This window comes from Culex quinquefasciatus, chromosome 2 (genome assembly GCF_015732765.1).
Source record: "Culex quinquefasciatus strain JHB chromosome 2, VPISU_Cqui_1.0_pri_paternal, whole genome shotgun sequence".
In the NCBI taxonomy this organism is placed as follows: domain Eukaryota; kingdom Metazoa; phylum Arthropoda; class Insecta; order Diptera; family Culicidae; genus Culex; species Culex quinquefasciatus.
The window spans coordinates 117697488-117722227 of NC_051862.1; the positions used below are offsets into that span (position 1 = coordinate 117697488).

Genomic DNA, 24740 nt, shown 5'->3' on the forward strand with positions numbered 1-24740 from the left:
CAGCTCGCGTTTGCTCCACGCTCGCGCTCGCTCTCATATTTCGCTCACGGAGCGCTCATTTTGGACGTGTCGCTAATCATTTAACGTTTTTGAGAAAGTTTTTTTTCAATTCTAAATGGATTTTTTGCGTAAGGTGCAGTAGGGCTGTGACTTTGTGAACAAATTTTTTGACAAATGAATTGGAATAGCTTATTTCCATCAATCATGTTTTTAAATAAAAGGTTGGATTCGCAAGGGTCAAATAATTTTTTAGACATACAGTCGATTGTATAAATATTTTAGAATTTAAAGGCCTTATGTAAACCTTAGAGTAGGAGTAGGAATCTCGTAATCGAGAACGCCAAGGCAATGCTGTAGAGCGAATAATTTGATTTTTTTTTTTTTTGAAACCTTAGAAAAACTTACAAAAGAATGAATTGATTCAAGAGGATTTATGCTTTGGTAAGTTCGATTCAAGGTTAAATGTTTGGTTGATTAAAATATAACATTAAACTGTATTTATGTACCTTATCAGTGTTTTGACTACATTTCCAGATAACAGGTCAGAATGAGCTACCATTAAAACAAAGTTATTCCGTTTATTAAATCTTTCAGTAATTAGAAACGACTAATCATTTTTATAAGGTAAGTCTTTATTTGGCAAACATTTTAGAAAAAAAAGGTTAACATTTTTGAAACAGTTCTATTTTTAAATATATGCCTCAAAATTCCTAAGGGTTGAAATAACCCTTTTGACTCAAATCAAATAAATTGTCAATATTATTCACCACGAAAAGGTTGGCTCTTCTTCCAACAAGTGGATTTTATTCAACACTTTCGCAACCAAACCTCTGAAAATATTCAATTACAAGTTATATATGATTTTTTGAACATGGATGATTGTAACTGTTTAAAAGATTATTTAAAAATAAATAAAATATACATAAATTGTCAATATTTTTGTACTTAACAACAATTCAATATGGTCCAATATGGATTTGATTTGTGAACAAACAGTTCATTTCTTCACGTCAATGAATGTTTACATTATGAATTTAGGTTTTTGTTCCTTGTTCGAAAAAAGTCTAGATTTTAAATAGAACGTAAATTTCGATTCGCTGATCAAATCCATTTCATTGCCTACTTTTGTTTGTTCGACCACTTTCTTGTTTGTTTTTGCTGCCTGTGCTGAGATAGTTCTAGAAACTTCGTTCAAACAGGCAGATGCTACAACAGGAAAAAACATCTACCTACTTTGGCTCACCAGCTCACGTGAGCGCAAAACGCTCCGGTGAGCGTGAGCGAGCACGAGCTACCTGATAAAAGCTCACGCTCCAGCTGGAGCGAGCAAGCCTTCCGTGAGCGCTCGCTCATTCGCAACCCTGGGAAGAGGTCTAAAAATTAGTCTAAAAGTCAAAATTAACAGCGATACAAAAAAAGTCTGAAAATATTTTTATAGAATTCCTCGGGAGATTTTACGTAAAATAACCAAAAAAGGCGAGGCTCAATATCAAAATTCTGAGATATGATTTTTGTAAAAAAAATCTGGGGTTTCTGACGCGTCGCTCGCAAAAACGGGAATATTACACATTTTTGGGAACCTACTAAAATTTTCGTAATTGAATTACGCAACTGTGACTTAAATGCGTTGAGACAATGGCGGAAACATTGTTTACTGGGATGAGACTCTAAGAAAAGGGTGACTTTGATGTAAGTAAACATTGATCAGAATCAATGTGTTTTTTTCTTGGTTAAATATAACGAACTGAAAAAAAAAACTTTAACTAATATTGAAATCAGTCACACTGCAGCTTACTATTATTTTAAGCATGCACAAGTTTCATTTTTTTGCAGCCAGTTTTATGTTAGTTTCTTTTTACATAAAAAAAATAAATATCGTAATTATAGGTACTTATGATATTCTATAGCATAAAAACATAAAATTCATCGATGACTTTGTAATAGTAAACATGTAGCCACATCACATTTTCCAAAACTGATTACTCTTGAAACTATTTTTCACGGAACACTGGTTTACATTTTCTAAACATTGAGAATATCTGTCGAAACTATTTTCCACGAATCACGAGCTCTATTTTGGTCATCCAACGACAACGTTCTCAGGTGGGTGGTGGGGCGGAGGAAAAGCAGAACTTCACTTCACGCGCCAAACAGCCAGCGATGCAGCCAACCGTTTCCGCTGGCAGTAGTAAACAGTTCCACACACTCTCTCACAAACTGGAGGGTAAATATTTGCAATCACCATTTAGTCGATGGGAGGCAAAAGTAACGCGTCGGTCGGTGGAAACGTGCTGACCACAATCACAGCTGTTGAACGATTCCGCCAGACCACTTTTGACCACTCTGCAAAACTCGAAGTTTTCCCGCTTCGTCCTGTTGGTGATTTTCCTTCTTTTTTGGACCGGTCTGTACCGTACTGTACCACACAAACTCGCCAATCACTTGACCAATTTACACTCATGCAAAACAGGAAGAACCGTTCCTCTATCTTTACCGTTGGCCAAAGTTGCAATTTAGTAAGTTGGTTTCGCTACCTAACGCGACCACCTGCACCGATCAACTGTGTTCCGAGATTTGCAACGGCACATTTTGAAGTGGCATGGCACACATGCCGTGGGTACTCGTTTGAACAGTGTAAGCTTCTTCTTCGACTTCCAGCGGCTGCGCAGATCGAGCCCGCGGAACTCGGATGCAATTTCGCGCCACGCGGTCAGCCGGCGAAAAACGTAAACATTGGACCACTCACTTCCAGTGTGGTGCAGAAGAAGTCTTGCCGCCAAAGCAAAAGTCCCATGTACCTCATGGAAGTTGCCGGAAAAGGCGGTCAATTTATGTTTCGTCCTATACCCTCGCTGATTTCGGGCTGCAATCGTTTTTGCTCGGGTCTGCTCGGTTCGTTTACCACCAGATACAAATGCTTGCCGGCGACGGGATTGCTGTAACATTACTGTTTGAACGGCGAAAATGCAAAGCAGTTCTGTAGATGGTGCCATTTTCAAAAAGATTTGCGATAAATTGTGTTCCTTATTTGGTTTTTGGCAGCTTTTCAGGAACATTAGGGTGGTTAAACTGTAACTTGCTATGAAAATGCCATGATTCTAAATCCGGACACTTAGTAGCATATCATTTTTGTTTTAGATGACAGAAAAATCATGTACGAAACGGAACTATTGGCACTACGCCCCCCGGGGCATGGCCTTCCTCTAACGTGGGATTTCTGCTCCAGCGCCTCTGACGAGACAGGAAGCTCAGTGGATAAGGCGGGAATCGAACCCGCGTCTCATAGCATCATCGGGATCGGCAGCCGAAGCCGCTACCCCTGCGCCACGAGACCCACTAAATAAAAAAAAAAATCATGTAATAAGTTGGAAATGTATCAGGATGTAGTATAAACAGTCAGTTTTAAGAAAATGCATGCAAAATATGTATTTTCTAGCAATTTTTCATCATAATTTTGAAATTAAATTGACTTGTTGTGCTTCGAATCCCGGACACTGATAAAAGCTGATTCGAAATCCGGGCACTTTTGCTTCGAATTCCGGAAACTCAATTTTGCTTATGAATCGCACGAATTTCGACTGAAATGTTAGTGAATGTCATTCTTTAGGTCTCAAATAAGCTGTTAACATCAATATAATCGATATTTTATATAAAAATGTGCTAGATTTTAAGGAAATCAAAACCAAAAATTTCTACTTTGCCTTCTCGGTGCTTCAGACGCATATGAAATATTTCAGTGAAATGTTTCACATTTTTGGAAAACTTATAATTTTATTTTTTAACTGGTTTGGCATTAACTACAGCGTTCAAACATACTTTAAATGAAAGTGGATGGTAAGAATTTATCAAATAACACAGATTTGACATTCATAATGCGAACTAATATCGTAATAATTGATAAAACAAGATGAGTTGTTCGGGGTTCGAAGCGTAAGGAAAATCGAATCATGACGTTATTGAGTTTTCGAAAAATAATTTGATTGTAAAAATAGTTGAATTTAGTTTAGTGGATACGAAAATGTTGGCAACTTTAATCTCATAACATTCATAATAGCTTTTTAAAGTATTGGGATTGATTATTGATTTACCGAATTGTTTCTTCTTTTTTTTTTGTAGAGCCTTGAAACCACTGCGACTGCGAATTGTTTCTTACTATTAATTTGAATTATTATTTGGTATTGCGGTATGGTCGGTGACACACCACTAAATAATTAAAAGGAAGTTATTACATTCTTGTAATTATTTAGAGGTTCTGTGTCACCGACGGTTGAAACCAAATAATATTAATAATAATAGCTTTTTGTCTACCTTACTGAGGAAAGACTATGCGAACAATCGAAAAATGAACTTCTTAATTAGGACTCTTAGACCCACTTTCACGTATACACCAACTCATATAAAAAAAATCAAATTATTCGCTCTACAGCTTTGCCTTGGCGTTCTCGATTGCGAGATTTCTACTCGAAACTAGGTGTCCGAAGGCTTGATTGTTGAGGCAATTGCACCCCGGGATTCGAACTGACGGCCTTTGGATTGTGAGTCCAACTGCCTACCAGCGAATGCACCGAGGCAGGACCCAGGGAGACGACTCCTACACCTGGACTGAGATAACGACCTAACACCTCTAGGTTAGACCGGGGCCAACATTTACTTCCCCATCCGACGGAAGGCGTGATCAGACAAATCTCGTCTTAAAATTTGCCACCGGGACCTTCTGGGATCGAACCCAGGCCGACTGGGTGTGAGGCAACCACGCTTACCCCTACACCAACTCATATAAATATTACAGAAATTATTCACATAAATCTATCTATCTATCTATGATTCAAAGAATGGAAAAAACTAACTTAATCCACCTATGTGGTTGATGCCTTCCTCACTTTTTACCAAAAATGGGAATATGAGTGGTTTCATCATTTTTTTATATCCAGAAAAAAAGAACACAATGTATAACTTATGTGGTCATAACTCGAGACAGGGTTGCCAGATCTTCATTGTTTTGGTTTTTTTGGAAAAGCCTTTCAATTATCTAACCAACGATGGGTCGGATGATGGATCCGGACATAGTTTACATACATTTAAGTGAGATCCGGCTTCAGAAAAGTACATAAATATCACTTAAGTGGTCATAACTCGAGACAGGGTTGCCAGATCTTCAATGTCTTGGACTCATTAGAAAGGCCTTTCAATTACCTTACCAACGATGGGTCGGATGATGGATCCGGACATAGTTTACATACATTTAAGTGAGATCCAGCTTCAAAAATGTACATGAATACCACTTAAGTGGTCATAACTCGAGACAGAGTTGCCAGATCTTCAATGTTTTGCACTCATTGGAAAGGCCTTTCAATTACCTTACCAACGATGGGTCGGATTATGGACCCGGACATAGTTTACATACATTTAAGTGAGATCCGGCTTCAAAAAAGTACATAAATATCACTTAAGTGGTCATAACTCGAGACAGGGTTGCCAGATCTTCAATGTTTTGTACTCATTGGAAAGCCCTTTCAATTACCTTACCAACGATGGGTCGGATGATGGATCCGGACATAGTTTACATACATTTAATTGAGATCCGGCTTCAAAAAAGTACATTAATATCACTTAAGTGGTCATAACTCGAGACAGGGTTGCCAGATCTTCAATGTCTTGGACTCATTGGAAAGGCCTTTCAATTACCTAACCAATGATGGGTCGGATGATGGATCCGGACATAGTTTACATACATTTAAGTGAGATCCGGCTTCAAAAAAGTACATAAATATCACTTAAGTGGTCATAACTCGAGACAGGGTTACCAGATCTTCAATGTCTTGGACTCATTGGAAAGGCCTTTCAATGACCTAACCAACGATGGGTCGGAAGATGAATCCGGACATAGTTTACATACATTAAAGTGAGATCCGGCTTCAAAAAAGTACATAAATATCACTTAAGAGGTCATAACTCGAGACAGGGTTGCCAGATCTTCAATGTTTTGTAGGGGAAGGTGGGGCAAGACGACCATATGGGGCAAGAGGAACAATCGCTCGTACGGCCGTAATTTTTACAATTTTGATTATTTCCAGTATGAGGAATTGTTGCTAGCAATGCAATTAGCTGGTTCTACAATACATAACCGCCAAAACGACGTAAACGCCACGGGGCATGAGATTTAATGAAGGTTTTTTCAAAACCTTTGTTTTCTTATAATATTTGGAAAGTACAAAATAAGGCTTAGGGCTCGTTTTAAGGCTCATTTTATCAAAATGCTATTTTTCCTAGATCAGTAGTGTCCCTACCAATGACATGCAGTTATTACAAAGTATGATTTAACTTTTGGTTATTTTTGTTGAGGGCTTTTAAAAAATCTTGTTCAGGTGGGGCAAGTGTACCATATGGATTTTTAGTATGGAAAAAAATACGAATTGCTGCAACAATATATTTTATTAGGAAATAAATACATGAAAGTACTTAAAAACTGATAAACAATTGCTAAAAAAAAAAAAAATGTCCATACAAAATATAGTGATATTATGAAAATTTACTATTTATCGTCGAAGTATTTTTTTTTTCGTAAAAACGATAAAATTTAGAGTAAAATATAATAATTTAATCTAAAAATGGAAGAAACCTTTCAAATACATTCTAATCTGATGTATCTAAGTGATAACAGTTCGATTGTTAGCAAATTAACATGATTTTTCATGCATTGTTCCTCTTGCCCCAACGGGTTGTTCGTCTTGCCCCACTAGTTGAGTAGAACGAACGAAAAATCAAAAAATTTAAAATCATTTTTTTTTCATTAAAAAACAGGATTTTTTAAAAACTTTTTCTAACAAAGTCTTAGTCAAGACCTAGAATAAGATGATTATAATAAAATCCGACAGATTTTTTAACTTTTTAAGGGGTTATGACGAGCCTTTCCTTAGCTTGTTACACTTGCCCCACTTTCCCCTACTCATTGGAAAGGCCTTCCAATTACCTAACCAACGATGGGTTTGATAATGGATCCGGACATAGTTTACATACATTAAAGTGACATCCGGCTTCAAAAAAGTACATAAATATCACTTAAGAGGTCATAACTCGAGACAGGGTTGCCAGATCTTCAATGTCTTGGACTCATTAGAAAGGCCTTTCAATTAACTAACCAACGATGGGTCGGATGATGGATCCGGACATAGTTTACATACATTTAATATAGATCCGGCTTCAAAAAAGTACATTAATATCACTTGAGTGGTCATAACTCGAGACAGGGTTGCCAGATCTTTAATGTCTTGGACTCATTGGAAAGGCCTTTTAATTACCTAATCAACGATGGGTCGGATGATGGATCCAGACAGCGTTTACATGCATATAATTGAGATCCGGGTATTTGTGAAAACACATTTTTATGCATAACTTTTGAACTACTTATCGAATCTTCAAACAATTCAATAGCGATGTTTTGGACCCTAAACCAAGTCGAATGCAATTGGTTCGATCAAAATCGGTTCAGCCAGTGCTGAGAAAACTCAGTGAGAATTTTGGTCACATACATACATACACACACACATACACACACACATACACACACACATACACACACACATACACACACACAGACATTTGTTCAGTTTTCGATTCTGAGTAGATATGTATACATGAAGGTGGGTCTAGGAGCTTTTAATAGAAAGTTCATTTTTAGAGCAGGATTATAGCCTTACCTCAGTGAGGAAGGCAAAAACACCAAAAATGGGAAAAGAAATATATTGTTTTGAAATAAACTAAAAATTAGATTTGCATTTATAAAACTTCATAAAACTGTTTACAAAACGGATAGATAATCGAAAACTCTCAAAAAATGCCCGATAGAATTTATCACACCATTTCGCCTGAACGGACCACATATTGTTCTCTTGAAACGGAACGAACATAGAAATTTACAAATTAATTAGGCGGGAACCGAATCCACAACCTCTACCATCATCGGAATCGACTGTTGAAGCCGCTATCCACAGGACAACATGGCCCATCAAAGGTCACAGATTGTAAATTCCATTTAACATCACGCTCCATCTAATGCAGTGGCTTTCGTCAAACTAAACAACACGTGCTCTAAACCCCAACAACAAAAAAACACTCATCCATTACACTTTGACATCTCAAAAAGTTCAGCAACGCTTTTCGACGTGTTGTAATAAAAATAAGATTCTAATCAATTTTCCCATCAATGCGCGCATCGTCCTACACAGTTGTAAACCCCAAAAGAGTTCGGACAAACGAACGCCAAGTCGAGATTCTCCACATTCGAGACTTAAACCCAGAGAGAAAGGGAATAAAATAGAATTGATTATTCCCCCGAGAGCATGCCACCACGATGCACGCAGAAGACTTCCGTTGAAATCTTTTATGTTTGCCCTGGGTTCGGACCTTGTTTGCTTTAGCAAAGTGTTGCGAATCTTACTCGAATGGTAAAAATTTGCTCTATCCTTCTGTTTAACGTCTTCTTCTAACCCAGCTTAATTCATTTCACTGAACAAAGGGGCTAGCTGGCGCGAAAATCTTGTCATCATGACACGATGAGCTAAATGTTTGAGAAAATATGTCACGTGTGAAGATAATCGTATCGTAAATGTATAGCAAACATCAAAATTCATCGAAAAGAAATTGCTTCTAATAAATTGCATTATGGAAAAAAGATAACGATTCTGAATTTAGAGCAGAAAGATCGAAAGAGCAGTAAAAATAAGTTGTTTTTACAAGCGGATTGCATTCTAGAGGGAAAAAATCTGGTGTGATGTTCAGCAGCATGGTTTTATGGATCAGAGCACGCTCGTCTTCTCTTAATGCACTAAATGGTAAGTTAGTGCGGTTTTTGCCTAGTTGCAGCAGCCGTGCACCGTAATAAGCGAATTGCATGTGAAGAAAATCTTTGCTCTTGTTTGTAACGAAAACGACGTGCCAAGATTGAGGGGTGGAGCGGATTCATAAACAAACTTATTATGAGCGTTGGCGCACCGAAAACTGGATTGTTCGGGAAATTTTGAAACATTTTACATTTTTATCAGGTGTTGATGCAACAAACATGAGCGATTAAAAAAATAAAACAACCTGAACTCCTAAACTCTGAAATCCCCTCAGTTTCTTAATATATGTTTTCAAAAGCAATCCTGCAAAATTTGAATTGTCAAAGCAAAAAAGCAGAAATTAATCAGAATCTTTGGTATTGTACCAAACGTTGTTCATTCGCGGACGCACTCCTCCACTACTAAGAAATCTTCTTAGTCATCATCGTAAGGAGGCAATCTCGATTGAGATTTATGTCGAAGGGTGAAAGCTTGATTATGAATTCTGCCATGTGAGAACGATGTCACAGGATATTTTTTTTCGTCTTCTCCTCTACTTCTTCACGATGAGTGCGTGTTGTGAATTTTCCCCACGTCTCCAGTTTGTCATGAGTGGGGTATAATTTTATGAAAATATTAAACGCCTAATTTGGGTAAACATTTACTTTCGATTATGGTTAAAGAGGAACGCGTGCTGAAATGCATTAATTTTTGTTTTAAAGAATATTTTGCGCACAAACACATAGGGGAACAGCATCTTATTCCAGCGTGCCTCTAATGTTGGCAGGTCAGAACTTTGACATTCAATTAAAGCTAATTTAAAGCGTTTTCAACTGAAATCGAGTAATAAATAGCTCAATAAGAAATGAAGCAAGCAAGAAGTGAGCAAGCAAGTTTCTATCAAAAGTTTTGCAAAATTAATTGTTTAAATAGTGAAAATCAGCAAATTGGATGGAGTTAGGAGCGAGACCATAACCTGGCAAACATACGAGAATTTCCCCTACTTGCCTCATGTGCAATATCATCAAACTGAGAAAAAAAATGTTAAATGGCATCATCAACTTTGAAAAGGGGATTGTTGGTATTTTGCTAAAGATTGTTTTACTAAACACAGATTTATTTATTTTTTTATATTGTTTCCTAGTATATTTACAGAAGAATTGCATCGCTAGATTCCATATACCACGTGAACACTTTAAAGTTGTGGGGTGAAAGGGGATTTTGGTGGATGGCGGTAGTAGTATATTTTTGTTTTGTACAGACCGATGCTCACAAGGGTGGGAAAAATAATAAAGCTCCCAAAAAAGTAATCATTAAACAACAAAAGTCAAGTAATTCGATTGTTTTTTTTTGCCTTTCTAACAAAAGAAAGGTTTAAGGTTTGCTTTTGGAAAAAACGCTTTTTTTCAGAAATCTTAAAAATTCGCGCAAGGCGAGGATTCGTCCCAGGAAAAAATCCTATTACTAAATTGAAGGTTTAGATGCGCTCTTTCGATTGAATTTTGGCCCGAAACCCGGAACTCAAAGTATGATTTTTGAGAGCTCTTTTTCTGAAATACATGAGCGATGTCTGTATCCGCTCTTAAAAATTTGTGTCTTCCATCACTAGAAAACCGTTCGTAAAACCCACAATTTTTATAAGTCAGATCTGTAGCCGTGGGGTCGGAGACGAACATTTTATTTTTCGATTCACAATTTTCGACCAGTAAATGTGGTCAAAGCCATTTTTAGAGGTATTTTTTGGACTATTGTACAGATAACACTATCAAATTTAAAGAATTCAGTTTCAAACAAAAAGCCATTCGAAAACATGCGCCATAAACTGTTTGGGCCCAAAATTTGAAGCTTTTTCAAAATGTATTTCCAGAGATTTAGCGATTTTAGTGTCTTTCGTCTTATTTTTACCCTATTTTTTCCTATTAAATTTTTGGATTTATACAAAATCATATACTGAACATCAAATTCGAAGTCCCGGCTCGTTCTCGCTCGAAAGCTTGACAAGTCGTCAAGTCGAAGCTTCAACGCCAGCGTTTTACGCTTGCGCGTTTTACGCTGCGCGTGAAAGTGTTCTCGTGGCGCAGGGGTAGCGGCTTCGGCTGCCGATCCCGATGATGCTATGAGACGCGGGTTCGATTCCCGCCTTATCCACTGAGCTTCTATCGGATGGTGAAGTAAAACGTCGGTCCCGGTTTCTCCTGTCTCGTCAGAGGTGCTGGAGCAGAAATCCCACGTTAGAGGAAGGCCATGCCCCGGGGGGCGTAGTGCCAATAGTTTCGTTTGAAAGTGTTCTTTCTGGCTTCTCATAATTGATCGACAAAGTGCAATAGCGATACATATTTTTTTAAGTTAATCATAGACTAACATTATAGACTGAGTACCCTTTATTTTTTTCTAATAATGTCAATCCAATATGTTTTTCTTAATTAAATTTAAATGTCTTGCGACAAATAATGTACCTCTGAAATTAAAAAAAATGGGTAATTCTCCGCCAACTCACACAGCAGTTGCCCCGACCCCTCTTCGATTTGCGTGAAACTTTGTCTTAAGGGGTAACTTTTGTCCCTGATCACGAATCCGAGGTCCGTTTTTTGATATCTCGTGACGGAGGGGCGGTACGACCCCTTCCATTTTTGAACATGTGAAAAAAGAGGTGTTTTTCAATAATTTGCAGCCTGAAACGGTGATGAGATAGAAATTTGGTGTCAAAGGGACTTTTGTGTAAAATTAGACGCCCGATTTGATGGCGTACTCAGAATTCCGAAAAAACGTATTTTCATCGAAAAAACACTAAAAAGTTTTAAAAATTCTCCCATTTTCCGTTACTCGACTGTAAAAAATTTTGGAACATGTCATTTTATGGGAAATTTAATGTACTTTTCGAATCTACATTGTCCCAGAAGGGTCATTTTTTCATTTAGAACAAAATTTTTCATTTTAAAATTTCGTGTTTTTTCTAACATTGCAGGGTTATTTTATAGAGTGTAGTAATGTTCTACAAAGTTGTAAAGCAGACAATTACAAAAATTTTGATATATAGACATAAGGGGTTTGCTTATAAACATCACGAGTTATCGCGATTTTACGAAAAAAAGTTTTGAAAAAGTTGGTCGTCATCGATCATGGCCGTTCATGGTCACCCGCGACAGACACGGACGACGAAACAAAGAGAAACCCAAAAAGTAACTTTTTCAAAACTTTTTTCGTAAAATCGCGATAACTCGTGATGTTTATAAGCAAACCCTTATGTCTATATATTAAAATTTTTGTAATTGTCTGCTCTACAACTTTGTAGAACATTGTTACACTCTAAAAAAACCCTGCAAAGTTAGAAAAAACACGAAATTGTAAAATGAAAAATTTTGTTCTAAATGAAAAAATGACCCTTCTGGGACAATGTAGATTCGAAAAGTACATTAAATTTCCCAAAAAATGACATGTTCCAAAATTTTTTACAGCCAAGTAACGGAAAATGGGAGAATTTTTAAAACTTTTTTAGTGTTTTTTTCGATGCAAAATACGTTTATTCGGAATTCTGAGTACGCCATCAAATCGGGCGTCTAATTTTACATAAAAGTCCCTTTGACACCAAACTTCTATCTCATCACCGTTTTAGGCTGCAAATTATTGAAAAACACCTCTTTTTTCGCATGTTCAAAAATGGAAGGGGTCGTACCGCCCCTCCGTCACGAGATATCAAAAAACGGACCTCGGTTTCGTGATCAGGGACAAAAGTTACCCCTTAGGACAAAGTTTCACGCAAATCGAAGAGGGGTCGGGGCAACTTTTCCCGATTTCGTGTGAGTTGGTAGAGAATTACCCAAATGGCATTTGAGGTTTAGCCTAAAAAGATTCAAAGTTTTAGGTAAAATTCTCACTGGATGGTATCATTATGTTTATGAAAAATTTATTGCACCAATATATTTCTCGGAGTTTCATCATTTTGTAAGAAAGGCTCTATTTCACCTCTGGTGATATTAAATCGGGTTTTTTTGCAAGCTTTTGTTACTTTGTTGTTGGACGAATCCTTACCTAAATAAGTTGTATGCAACGTTTAGTTGTTTGCAATTAAAAATGTATGTAACGCAGGTAAACAGTTTTATTATTTCCTCAAATTTAAATAAAAAGCACAAAAGTCAGCAAAATAAGTAACGTTGTTTGCAGATCACTCCTTAGGGGCCATTAACAAACAATATTGCACAGCACAAATAACACATATTTATAAATATCAGCCCTCCTGAAAACTTGAAGCTGCTTACCTCCCTTCTAAAACGTCCACATGTTTTAAAGATTGCCCCTAAAACCAGTAAAATATTAAGGGAGCGTTCTTGCATTACGTAACAAAACATTTATATTTTCAGACCCCCTCCACCCCACACATTATCCTATCGGTTCCTATCGAACTGTCAAATCGGGGTTCCAATCGAGCAACAAGGTCATGTAAGAACAAGGTCGGAATCAATTTTAAAATCATTTTGGCAAAAAAACGAGACTTATAACAATCAAAAGTATTGTAAAACTGTTGTTGATGATAATCTGATAGTTTTTGTTATGTTTGTGCTTGTTTGGTACAAGAATAGTGCCAGCACCAAAGAAAAACTACAAGTTTTTCAACATTAAATTTGAATGACTTTGAGTGTTTGAAATTTCTCCCAGAACATTTCATTTCCCTATGTAGGTCCCTACTCGAAACCCCCCCCCCCCTCCCCTTCCCCTTGATATTACGCCGTTACGTAATGCATGTCCTCCCCATTACATGGAAAGAGGTGAGGAGGGGGAGGGGGTATCCTTCATGATAATGGAATAATACAAATATTTATTTTTACTTTGAAAACGCTATGCAAAACGTGAATCGTACTACTACTGTGAAAGCGGTAATGGGGGAGGGGGGGGGGGCTCTAAAATTGGCGGGCCAATCAATTAACATGTCCTTGTACTGTCTTTTAATGTCTTATAATAAAATCTTAACCTACAGTTGTTCAAACTAACAAAAACTATGATTTATTTTAAAACTTTTGAAAACGCAACGAAAAACCCTGTTTTCAAAAACAGAGCGTTGCAACGTCACAAAATGTAAGTGGTCTTTAAAAATCGAGGTTATTTTTTTTCGAAAAACTGATGATTGCATTCAATTTGTTGGCCAATTTTACACTAAAAATGGAAGAAGAACTCCAAATTTGCTGTTTAACCGAGCAGAGTAAATAGCGAAACATGAATTGGGTCAGGATTGAGAAAAAGTCACGCGTTGCAACGTCACGCTACATATTCCCCTCTCAAAAATTGAATATTCGCTTAAAATAATGTTTCAACATTGTTTCTTATAGTAAATTTAATGTACTTTGCAAATCTGTAATAATATATGTACCTTTTCAATGTATTTTTTTGAGTTACAGCCAAAATGCTGAAAAAAGAAAAGTCAATGCGTTGCAACGTCACGGTGGAATGTGTCATACATATTTTGTAAAATAAGAGTTGTATGCTCAAAATGAAATTAATTTTTGTACAGGAATTAAGGATTACTCAATTTCCTTAGTGCGCTCACATCTACGATAGCAAAATTCAATTTTGTTTATGATACTTAGCTAAAAATAATCTCAGGCAAAGTAAAGATTAAAAGGCATCTAAACACAGATTCTGTAAAAATACAATTACAAGACATTTTGCGAAACATTCTTGTCTTAATACAAAGGTTGAATACATTTCTAATAGAAATAGAAAAAAATATCATTTTCAAAATATCATCTTCACCGAACAGCAACCGCATATCTAGCACAAAATAAAACGGACCATTTCGACAGTATGAAAACTCAATTTGCTCAAATCAACTTTTTTAGTACGAAACATGTTCTTTTATTCACTAATCATGGTTAGACAGAAAGCAGCTTAAGTGTCCTTGTGAAGCCGGCAACATTTTTTCGTTATCCCTTCGGTTATTTTTTGTTCGTTCTTTCCCTCCGCCGTCACAAACCCTGAAAGAGTTGTGCTATTTGTGCTGGTCTGCTACAACTCGCAGTTTCACCTATTTGGCACCACGAGGAATTCATCTCGGAATTTTATGTGCCAAGAAATAAGCAAAGGAAGCAAAGCATTCGCTGGTTCAATTTCTTCTACTGAGCCACCAGAGAGTTGCCCTGTTTTCGTGTGGATTGTCCTCGAGCCGTTAAGGATCCATGTGTGTGTCGGTCGAATGATGGAAGAACGACGCAACCGTCATCGTGCGACGAACGTTTCATTTCCAAATCTTCACTTTGGGCAACGAAAACGACAGGAAGGATAAAATGACGTGCGAGAGCCACTTCCTCCAGCATAGCGACACAGACAATCAGACGTAAATCATTGAACAGTTTTATATAAAATCTGTCAATGTATTCTCACTGTAACCATCTGGATTTGAAGACACACAAATAAATGAAATGTAAGTCAGTTTGTCAGTTTTATCGTTTCAAGTAACTGTACAATGCGTGGCAATGAGTCGTGGTGAATTCTAATCTGCTGTGGTAAGTTCCTAGCCATTCAAGTTGATCGCTAAATGGTTGGCTGTTTGTCTGTGGCAGTGGTTTGATACACATTTTAGCCTAGGTTCAGTGTCCTGGGCCCTGTTTTGCCTGTTTGCCCTGTAGACGTGCGTCATTCGCATGTAGATGTGTGTTTCAGTGTGTAGGGCCCGCTGCACAAATGCTGATGAAACATGTTTCGGCTCAAATTTCCATTTTATGGCGCTTTATTTCACGCTCTTACGATTGCGAACTTGTGTGTGTGGTTGTGTGTTTGTAGGTGTGTCATTGCGTTTTTTGACCAAGGACGAGACCAAGGAAGTGAAAATAAAACATGCCATCCCTTTGGCAAACTAAACTTTTTCCTTCTTCTGTGCGCTCTCAAAACCAAACGACGCATTCGTGGCAAATGAATTTTTGAGACATCCAGTTGCGACGAAGAGTTGACGATTGATTTCCCTCCTGTTTGTACCGGAAGGAGCGCTTCTTAACTTTTGTGTTTTTTGTTGTGCTGGTTGGGTTAGACAACAATCAATTTTCTACAATTTTCTTATATCGTCGCCGTCGTGCTAACTTTTCATACGTGCATTTTGAGCCAAATCAAGTTAAGAACGCCATTTTTTTGCAGCTCAAAATGCCTCACCTTTTGACCTCCACATATCCCCAAAATTCGATTTCAATCGTGAGATGTTATACGAAAAAACTCCGTGCATTTTTGTCACTTTACATATGAAAGTAGCATCAATCATGTCTTGCTATCTTGTCACTCCCTGAAAATTGATGTAAGTGCGACAACTGGCCAAAAGGATTTCAGGTCAGAACGCGTTTGACACACGTACAAGTGAGATTACCGTAACCAACTTCAACCAAACTTTGGGACAATGCACATAATGGTCAGCCAAGCAAAATGCATTTGCGTGCTTTCGTTTTTGTTTATTCAAGGTCAAACATTAAAACGGATCAGTAGTGCGGTGCCTGTGTGGACGCGCAGTCCTGTTTTTTCGTGTTATTTTCCGTCTCTTTTATGTCGCTGTTCGAGTGCATGGGGTGATTGGTCATTATAATTAAATAATGGCATCAGTAGTGCGGTGCCTGTGTGGACGCGCAGTCCTGTTTTTTCGTGTTATTTTCCGTCTCTTTTATGTCGCTGTTCGAGTGCATGGGGTGATTGGTCATTATAATTAAATAATGGCATCAGTAGTGCGGTGCCTGTGTGGACGCTCAGTCCTGTTTTTTCGTGTTATTTTCCGTCTCTTTTATGTCGCTGTTCGAGTGCATGGGGTGATTGGTCATTATAATTAAATAATGGCATCAGTAGTGCGGTCCCTGTGTGGACGCGCAGTCCTGTTTTTTTTCGTGTTATTTTCCGTCTCTTTTATGTCGCTGTTCGAGTGCATGGGGTGATTGGTCATTATAATTAAATAATGGCATCAGTAGTGCGGTGCCTGTGTGGACGCTCAGTCCTGTTTTTTCGTGTTATTTTCCGTCTCTTTTATGTCGCTGTTCGAGTGCATGGGGTGATTGGTCATTATAATTAAATAATGGCATCAGTAGTGCGGTGCCTGTGTGGACGCGCAGTCCTGTTTTTTCGTGTTATTTTCCGTCTCTTTTATGTCGCTGTTCGAGTGCATGGGGTGATTGGTCATTATAAATAAATAATGGCATCAGTAGTGCGGTGCCTGTGTGGACGCTCAGTCCTGTTTTTTCGTGTTATTTTCCGTCTCTTTTATGTCGCTGTTCGAGTGCATGGGGTGATTGGTCATTATAATTAAATAATGGCATCAGTAGTGCGGTCCCTGTGTGGACGCGCAGTCCTGTTTTTTTTCGTGTTATTTTCCGTCTCTTTTATGTCGCTGTTCGAGTGCATGGGGTGATTGGTCATTATAAATAAATAATGGCATCAGTAGTGCGGTGCCTGTGTGGACGCGCAGTCCTGTTTTTTCGTGTTATTTTCCATCTCTTTTGTGTCGCTGTTTGTGTGCATGGGGTGATTGGTTTTTTTCTTCTTCTTTTTTTCTTTATTTTTAGTTCGCGCGTTCGTTGGCCAATGAGTTTTTTTTTGTTCTCTTTACATAGATTTCGATAGAAACGATCCGAATTCTTTTTTTTCGAGACAAGCAAGTCGTATTGCTGGATTAAGTCCTTTCTATATCATCGATGATCGGAAGGCACGCCGACGAATATGTTTTAAGGCTTATGATATAAAATCATTTTAATGAATAAAGCCCTTCTTACATCACCGTTGATCGGAAGGCACTCCGACGAAGAATTTCTGGAGGATCGCGGTCGAATTAATACTATATTTAAAATTCTAGATAGCTATCTTTCGGATTCGATTGTGAGTAGCGGGACTTCGCGGTTACTATGCAACGTGTTTTTTGGAGTCTTTTTATATTTTAAATTTATAAGTCCTTCTTTTATCATCGTTGATAGGAAGGCAGGTTAAGTTCGTTTAAGTTATTGTTTTAATTTCATTACAATCGGTTACGTGGTGTCTTGTTTTCTTTTCGTTTATATTCGTTGATCGTAATAATTTATTCCAACTGGCATCTTTAGTATTAACTCATCTACTATTTTTGACATTTGCTCGCGTTATCTTAATTGTACCAACAGTAAAAATATACTGATAAGTCCAGCCCATAGCACTACTGCTCGGTTGGCACGCGTTCGATTAAAACAAACTTTTAAATAATCAATTATTTATCTTTCCGCAGCCGGCTGCCTAAGATTTAAAATTTCAACCGATAAACAAAATGCTCATGGTCACATCACTGCCACTCGTGAATCCTGACCTCATACCCATCTACTAACCCCTCAAAACTCATGTGATACTTTGTCGGAGAAGCAGTCGATTGGGCGGTCTCTATCACTCAAGTATCGGACTAACATTCCCATCCACTTCCCCGTGACCCTACCACTGGTCGTGGCCGGCGCCGGTATTGATCAGCATGATAGGGGCCTTTGAGAAGTTGCGAAGCGAGGAAAGATAGCACCCACTTATCTTCCACGGCTCGTGGAGCACCTATGCTTATGCTTATGCTTATGCTTATTCAAGGTCAAACATTAAAACGCGTTTTTCTTGGAACGTCGAAATGCGGGTGTGACAAGACAGCACAACGACGTCGATATGTTCAACTCATCCAGTAAGAGGTAATGAAAACCAAATATAAAACAAGAGATGTTAGGCATTTGAAACGTCAACAAAGTAGGCATACAACTGGCAAGCTTCTAAATCTAAAAAAAAAAGCATGTGGAAGAACTAACAATTGACTAGGAGATTTTAATCACTCAAAGCCGTTCGACCAATTCTCATCACTTGCTCACTTTTATTCGAGCTATTTATAACTTTGGAACAGTCAAAAACACTTTATGAAAGCTGTAATTCTTGATCAAAGTGCTGAAAGGCCGATAATAGAAATAGGCTGAGAAAGGGTATAGTTCCCCTATAAAATTTATTTCTGACGATTTCTTAAGATTTACCCAGGGGTTGGGTTATAAATGGATGTCGATGCCTCTGTGCTCTCTTATGCTAACTAGATAGGAAAACCAGCAAGCTAAGAACAAGAGGACACGGAGGCATCGATATGTTCAATTTGGGATTAACTCGGACCATTCACTTCACCATGATGGAAGAGCATCGTATTTTCTTTCTACGAGTTTTACTCGAGAACAGTGCCCAACTCTGAATCAATTTCGTGTCTGCTAAGTTAACAAAGATTACTTAAAATTAAACTTTAAAACTTTTTTTCGTAGCATCAAAACTTTTTTTCGAGCATCGCGATAACTCGTGATGGTTATTAGCAAACCCCTTATGTTTATATATCATTTTTTTTTTTGTAATTGTCTGCTTTGCAAAACATTGTTACACTTTTAAAAATAACCCTGCAAAGTTAGAAATTACACGAATTATAAAAATGAAAAATTTTGTTCTAAATGAAAAAAATACCCTTCTGGGTCAATGTAGATTCGAAAAGTACATTAAATTTCCCTTAAAATGACAAAAAAATTCACAGTTAATTAACGGAAATGGCAGATTTTTTAAAACTTTTTTAGTGTTTTATTTTTTCAATGAAATATATGTTATTTCGGAATTCTGAGTAGGCCATTTTGCAGTCCCTTTGACACCAAATTTCTATCTCATCACCGTTTCAGGCTGCAAATTATTGGAAAACACCTCTTTTTTCGCATGTTCAAAAATGGAAGGGGTCGAGAAAACAAAAAAACGGACTTCGGATTCGTGATCAGGGACAAAAGTTACCCCTTAGGACAAAGTTTTACGCAAATCGGAGAGGGGTCGGGGCAACTGCTGTGTGAGTTGGCGGAGAATTACCCTAATATGTATCCACGACTAGATATAGGATTATCAAATTTAAAAAACTTACATGTGAGTTCCTGAGCCAGATCATTTATGGCGTCAATGATGAGACAAAAACAAATCAGTATAGTTAGACTTTGAGATGGATGTGCTGTGCAGATACGACCTTTTTTAAAGTACGCTGAAATACAGATACTTTTTTAAATGGTTTGAACTCTTATCTATTGTCAACAAATGGAATAAAACTATAGTGGAGCTTTTGCCATTTTATGATAAAGATACATTCTTTCAACTCCCAGATAAATATATTCCTTAGACTACATAATACGCAGTCCTCATTTCAAATGGGTACCTGACGACTGATTATGTTGACTTTGCCTTTGCCAACAATATTCGAAAAGCAAACGAGCCCTGATTTGTTTCTCCCTTCGTAAACGGCATTGTATTTCAATAATTTCTTCATTAGAATTCAACAAACACTCGAAACCGCAATAGAACTATACGACTAACGGAAAGTTGTGCCGAAATACACGTAGGAATTTCGTGACTTACGGGCAACAGGAAAGTGATTGGAAGTGTGCGGAAAGTCTCGGTAGAAGAACATTAACAATAGTTTATATGCAATTTCATGAATATTTCAGCGCTGACCACTAATAATCGTAAATCGCAAAAAAGGACAATAAACAAAGTCCTAATGGAAATCAAATCGCTGGCGCGAGCGTCCTGGCCAAACTTAATGATGCCCGGCCAGGCCAAGCAAAAGGAAGCAATGTGGTAAAATACCGACGATGTCCACTGCCTCGTTGCGCTTTTACTGGCCATTCCAGCCAAGGTGCTTACATTCGGAGGGTCGCTTAACCGATCCGGCCGGTCGGTCTAATCCTTTCCATGTCCTGACCACTCACACGACACACAGGAATAAGCAAGGTGACGGAAGTATTCCACCCCTCATGGCGCGGTTCTCCGTCTAAACGGAAGTTATTGTGTTTTGCTTATTGCAAACTTTATTGTTTCGTGTGCCTTCGAATGTCACGAAACAGTTTCCGATTCTCGAAACTGGGTTTGAACGGAAAAGTTGAGCAATTATCAGAAAGCCACTTATAACTAAGTCTCATCAAACGAGAAGACACAGCAAACTATATGAAACGCAATGTTTTGGACCAAAAGAAGATTGATATTTTTCATAGAAATCCCTCTGGGAAATTATCGTATGAGTCTGGTCGTTCAATAAAGCGCTACAATAGGCCTAATTGACATACATTGGACTCTGTGTATGTTTTGATTCCATAGTGGGGAAGAAAAATATTAGCCTGTGCCAAACTGCTGCTAAATTATGGCTTTGCTCTGCAACTACGTTTCATTTGTGATGCCCATTTATTCTTATCCGTAGCCCATCACGCAAGAGAACAATTTAATTTCGTTATTCGCATAACAAACCAACAGAGAGCATTAAATTAGAGCACTCAATTTTGATTGAACCTGATTTGCCCAAGAAAGGAAAAACTTTTGCATATCAATACAAAGGGATCTATTTCGAAATATTTCGGCATCAGCCAGGCTGTATCAAAAATCTTCAAAAACTGCTTTTCTATCTATACTAGACAGCCCCAGCCGCATCCGTGATTCAATTTGAATAAATTATCAAAACAAATGTATGGAATTATGCAGTTTGACTGTGTTTGAGTTATGATGCAGTGTCGTGCTCATTTTGCTCACGAACCGTCACAAAGATGAAGTGCTGCTGCTGGAAATTATTAGATATGGGATTGAATAAATTATAGACCCAATTTGCGCTCGTTCACAGCATCGAACGAATAACAATGTTGTTATGATTTTATCGGTTGGAACGGCCTTGTCATGCCTTGCAAGACATTGTAGCATAGTCAAGCGATATGATTTGGCAGCATGCTTTTTTGTATTTTAAGTATTGGAGGAAACAGAATTTAGGAATCTTAGTGAATTAAATCCGATCAACTAAAATAAACGTTCTCTTACTAGACGATAGAAGTCCATAAAAGAAACATTAGTAAGAGCCGGTTATTGAACTACCGAGCCTACAACGCTTCTTCCGAGAGTTTGAATAATTGCAGCACCCTCCACTGGCTTAATACATAAATTTTGACGAGTTTTACATACAAACCTCAAGGAATTAGTGGAGCCGGTTTCCATGATCAGATCAAGATTAAATTTGGAAATAAACCTATTGGTAGATCAATCATTGATTTCAAAAGAGAGGACAAAATAAGACAAATCTAGGACACTTAGACACATCAACCGGGGAACTATTTCACATTTTTCAAAAAATAATGGTCAATTGTTAAAACTGTGATACTAAAAATAGTCTTACTACATGTTTAAAATCATTACAAAACTTGAGGGATTGAATCAAAAATGATACCGATTTTCAATGTTACTAAAATGGTTGTCAATCAAATCTCTGAGTACGACTCAAGTTGATGTGCTTCGTTCTACACCAAGTGGGCTGTTTGGGAACCATGCGGAAAGTGTTTATTTCTTAAAGTGATTAGTTTTCTAGATCACAACAGCTTTGTAATCTTTACAGGAAACTGCTTCTGGTGTACATTCATGTTGGTTTAAACTAAGTCTTGTATCGATTTTTAGAATTGCGAACCTTTAACAACTTTCAAAAGCTGTGTCACACAAATTCACTTTTCCAATACAACTCAGTTTACTTTCTGGTGTAGCTCAAAAATTTCCGGTTCAATAATTACAAGTCCCCATTATTACATTCACCAGCATGACTCGTTCCCGCCCGGTCACAATTCAAAAGAGTGCCATACTTAAACTGCCAGAGCATTACAACAAGTTATATTGCATGGCTTGTATGAGCCGTACATGCGGAAGAAAGTGTTGAAAAACCTGTCACATTTGAGTGGATGTGTGGAAAAGCAACAAGAAAGGGAAAATCACTTCTTACATGGTAATTGATATGGGCTCGGTCTTGGGAAAACGTTTGTTGCTTGCCATCCACAGGGAGAATCAACTGCTCAACCGGCACAACACCGACAGTTACACTTGACTTGCGATGTCATCGTGTGTTTTCCTGCTCAATAAGCTCACTCCCTGTTTGTGGTTGTTGAGTGAGTAATCCTTGTTCTACGTGGCCGTTTCACCCCATCGTCTGCCCTACATGGCTCATTCAAGCTCTGCTTTGGAAGGACTTGAAAATCGCCTTTGCCAAATTGCTTCCGACATGGCCAAAATGTGCTGTTTCAGATGATTTAAGCGGTTTCCCTCAGAAATTCCGTTCCTTTCAGCACACTGTTAGCCAGATCCGGCGATGTAATTCAATTTTTCATTTTTAACCCTTTTGCGATGACAATCTCCAGGAAGATCTCTGATGGCGCTGCTGTTGTGATAATCCTGCAAGTTAACAAAAAAAATTTAGAGCCACTCTCTGAGGAGGACCAAAAATAATACGTTACGGTAAAAACGTCAAATAAATCAAATGATGCATTTGTTTTAGAAGCAAACAAAGCTACAGAGCTGAAGATCCACTATTTACCAACTCGGTATGGTGCTCCACCGAATAACCGAGCAAAAGTATAAAGTGATGAATGATTCCCACCTGGAAAGGAATGAGCAGCTGGGAGAAGAAAAAAAACATTTACAACTCTATTAGGTGGTATAAAATGTAAGACACTGCAATCTATAAGGAGCAAAACAATGTAGGAAAGTTTTTTTTCTTCTTGTGATCAGTAACGTCCCAAGTCGATTGAATTCCAGTGGCTAGATAGATGGTGCTGTTGTTTTGATCAACCCTGTAGACTGTTGTCTTAAAAAATATGGTAGAAATCCAGATGTGAAGTGAATCTGTAATATTCTATAAATAACGAAAATATTTTACTATAATAGAGAAAAACTTTTATTTTAACTCTACTACTCATCTCAAAACACAACTAAAAAACGTTTCAAGAGTTAAAGGTTTATTACAAGATAGTTGTAGAAATATGCATTTGCTTCGTTGTTGAAGTGCATTTTTCTAGATTATATGGTGCAGATGCATATTTCTCCGCATAGCCGTTTGATTAAAACTTATTTTTCTCTCAAAAATTTTTAGTTTTGATTTGTTTACAATTTATTTACAAGATTTTTATGATTGATTTTTTTACAAGAACATTTTAACACGAACGACGTTAAATAACAATTGTAACACTAAATAAAATTCGTCGACAGAAAAGCTGTATTAGCATAAACATAAGCATAAGTGCCCAATAGCCTGTCCCATTTTGAGGTCATGTCGAGGGATTTCAGGTGCTCTCTTCTTAAATGATAGATTATGATGTTAGGAACAATGTTTTCTTAGACATAAAGATAATAAAATACCTTCTATTTCCCCCTCTTCGATTTACTTAAAAATGTCACTTTTTTGAACAAATTTTCTAAAAACGCATGGAATAAATACAAACACTTTTTTCGATCAGGTGTTTTAATAACATTCGAAACTTTTTTCAGAAATGCTCATTTAATTTAGAGTAGCCTATTTTTCCCAGTAAAACCAATACATGCAGCTTGTAGGAAATTTCATGGAGAACATTTTTGGTTTTGAGGGGGTTAGTAGACGGGTATGAGGTCAGGATTCACGACCGGCAGTGATGTGACCACAAGCAATTTGTTTATCGGTTGAATATTTAAATCTTGGGCAGCCGGCTGCGAAAATATAGCTTTCTAGAGATTTAAATATAGTATGATTTCGACCGCGATTCTCGAGAAATTCTTCGACGGCGTATCTTCCGATCAACGGCGATGTTGGAAGAGCTTCATTCCCTCTACTGCCCAATTTTTTTTAGATTTTATTTTTCCCGTGTTCAGGATGATCAAAATGATTTGAGCAACTTTGCTGTACGAAACACATCACTTCTCTTGTTATATATTTTTCTTGTTTCATTTTTGGTATTTTGATTTGCATTTATCTTGTTCAGTTAATGTTTGCTTCTAATAGTATTTGGCCTTCTCTACCTCCTCATATCATTACTAGCTAGTTTTTGCATTTTTCCCAGTCACCTTTTCAATTTGTTTGCTTGTTTTTCACATTTTCTACAATAGAACGATACCATTATCATTTAAATTACAAAAAATGCTCAGAGGCATAAT

At 37.5% G+C, this 24740-nt stretch overlaps 1 protein-coding gene across 2 annotated transcripts in view; it reads right to left on the reverse strand.

The window, feature by feature from the left end:
- The window catches only part of LOC6041296 (lachesin), a 94987-nt gene extending 92397 nt beyond the window's left edge, over positions 1-2590 (reverse strand). The window contains exon 1 of one of the 2 annotated variants that reach the window (XM_038253939.1): positions 2495-2590. The gene's annotated coding sequence lies outside the window, so the exon portion shown is untranslated. Of the gene's footprint in view, positions 1-2242 lie in introns of both variants that reach the window. The other variant, XM_038253938.1, reaches the window with a different exon arrangement.
- Between the last annotated feature and the right edge of the window lie 22150 nt (positions 2591-24740).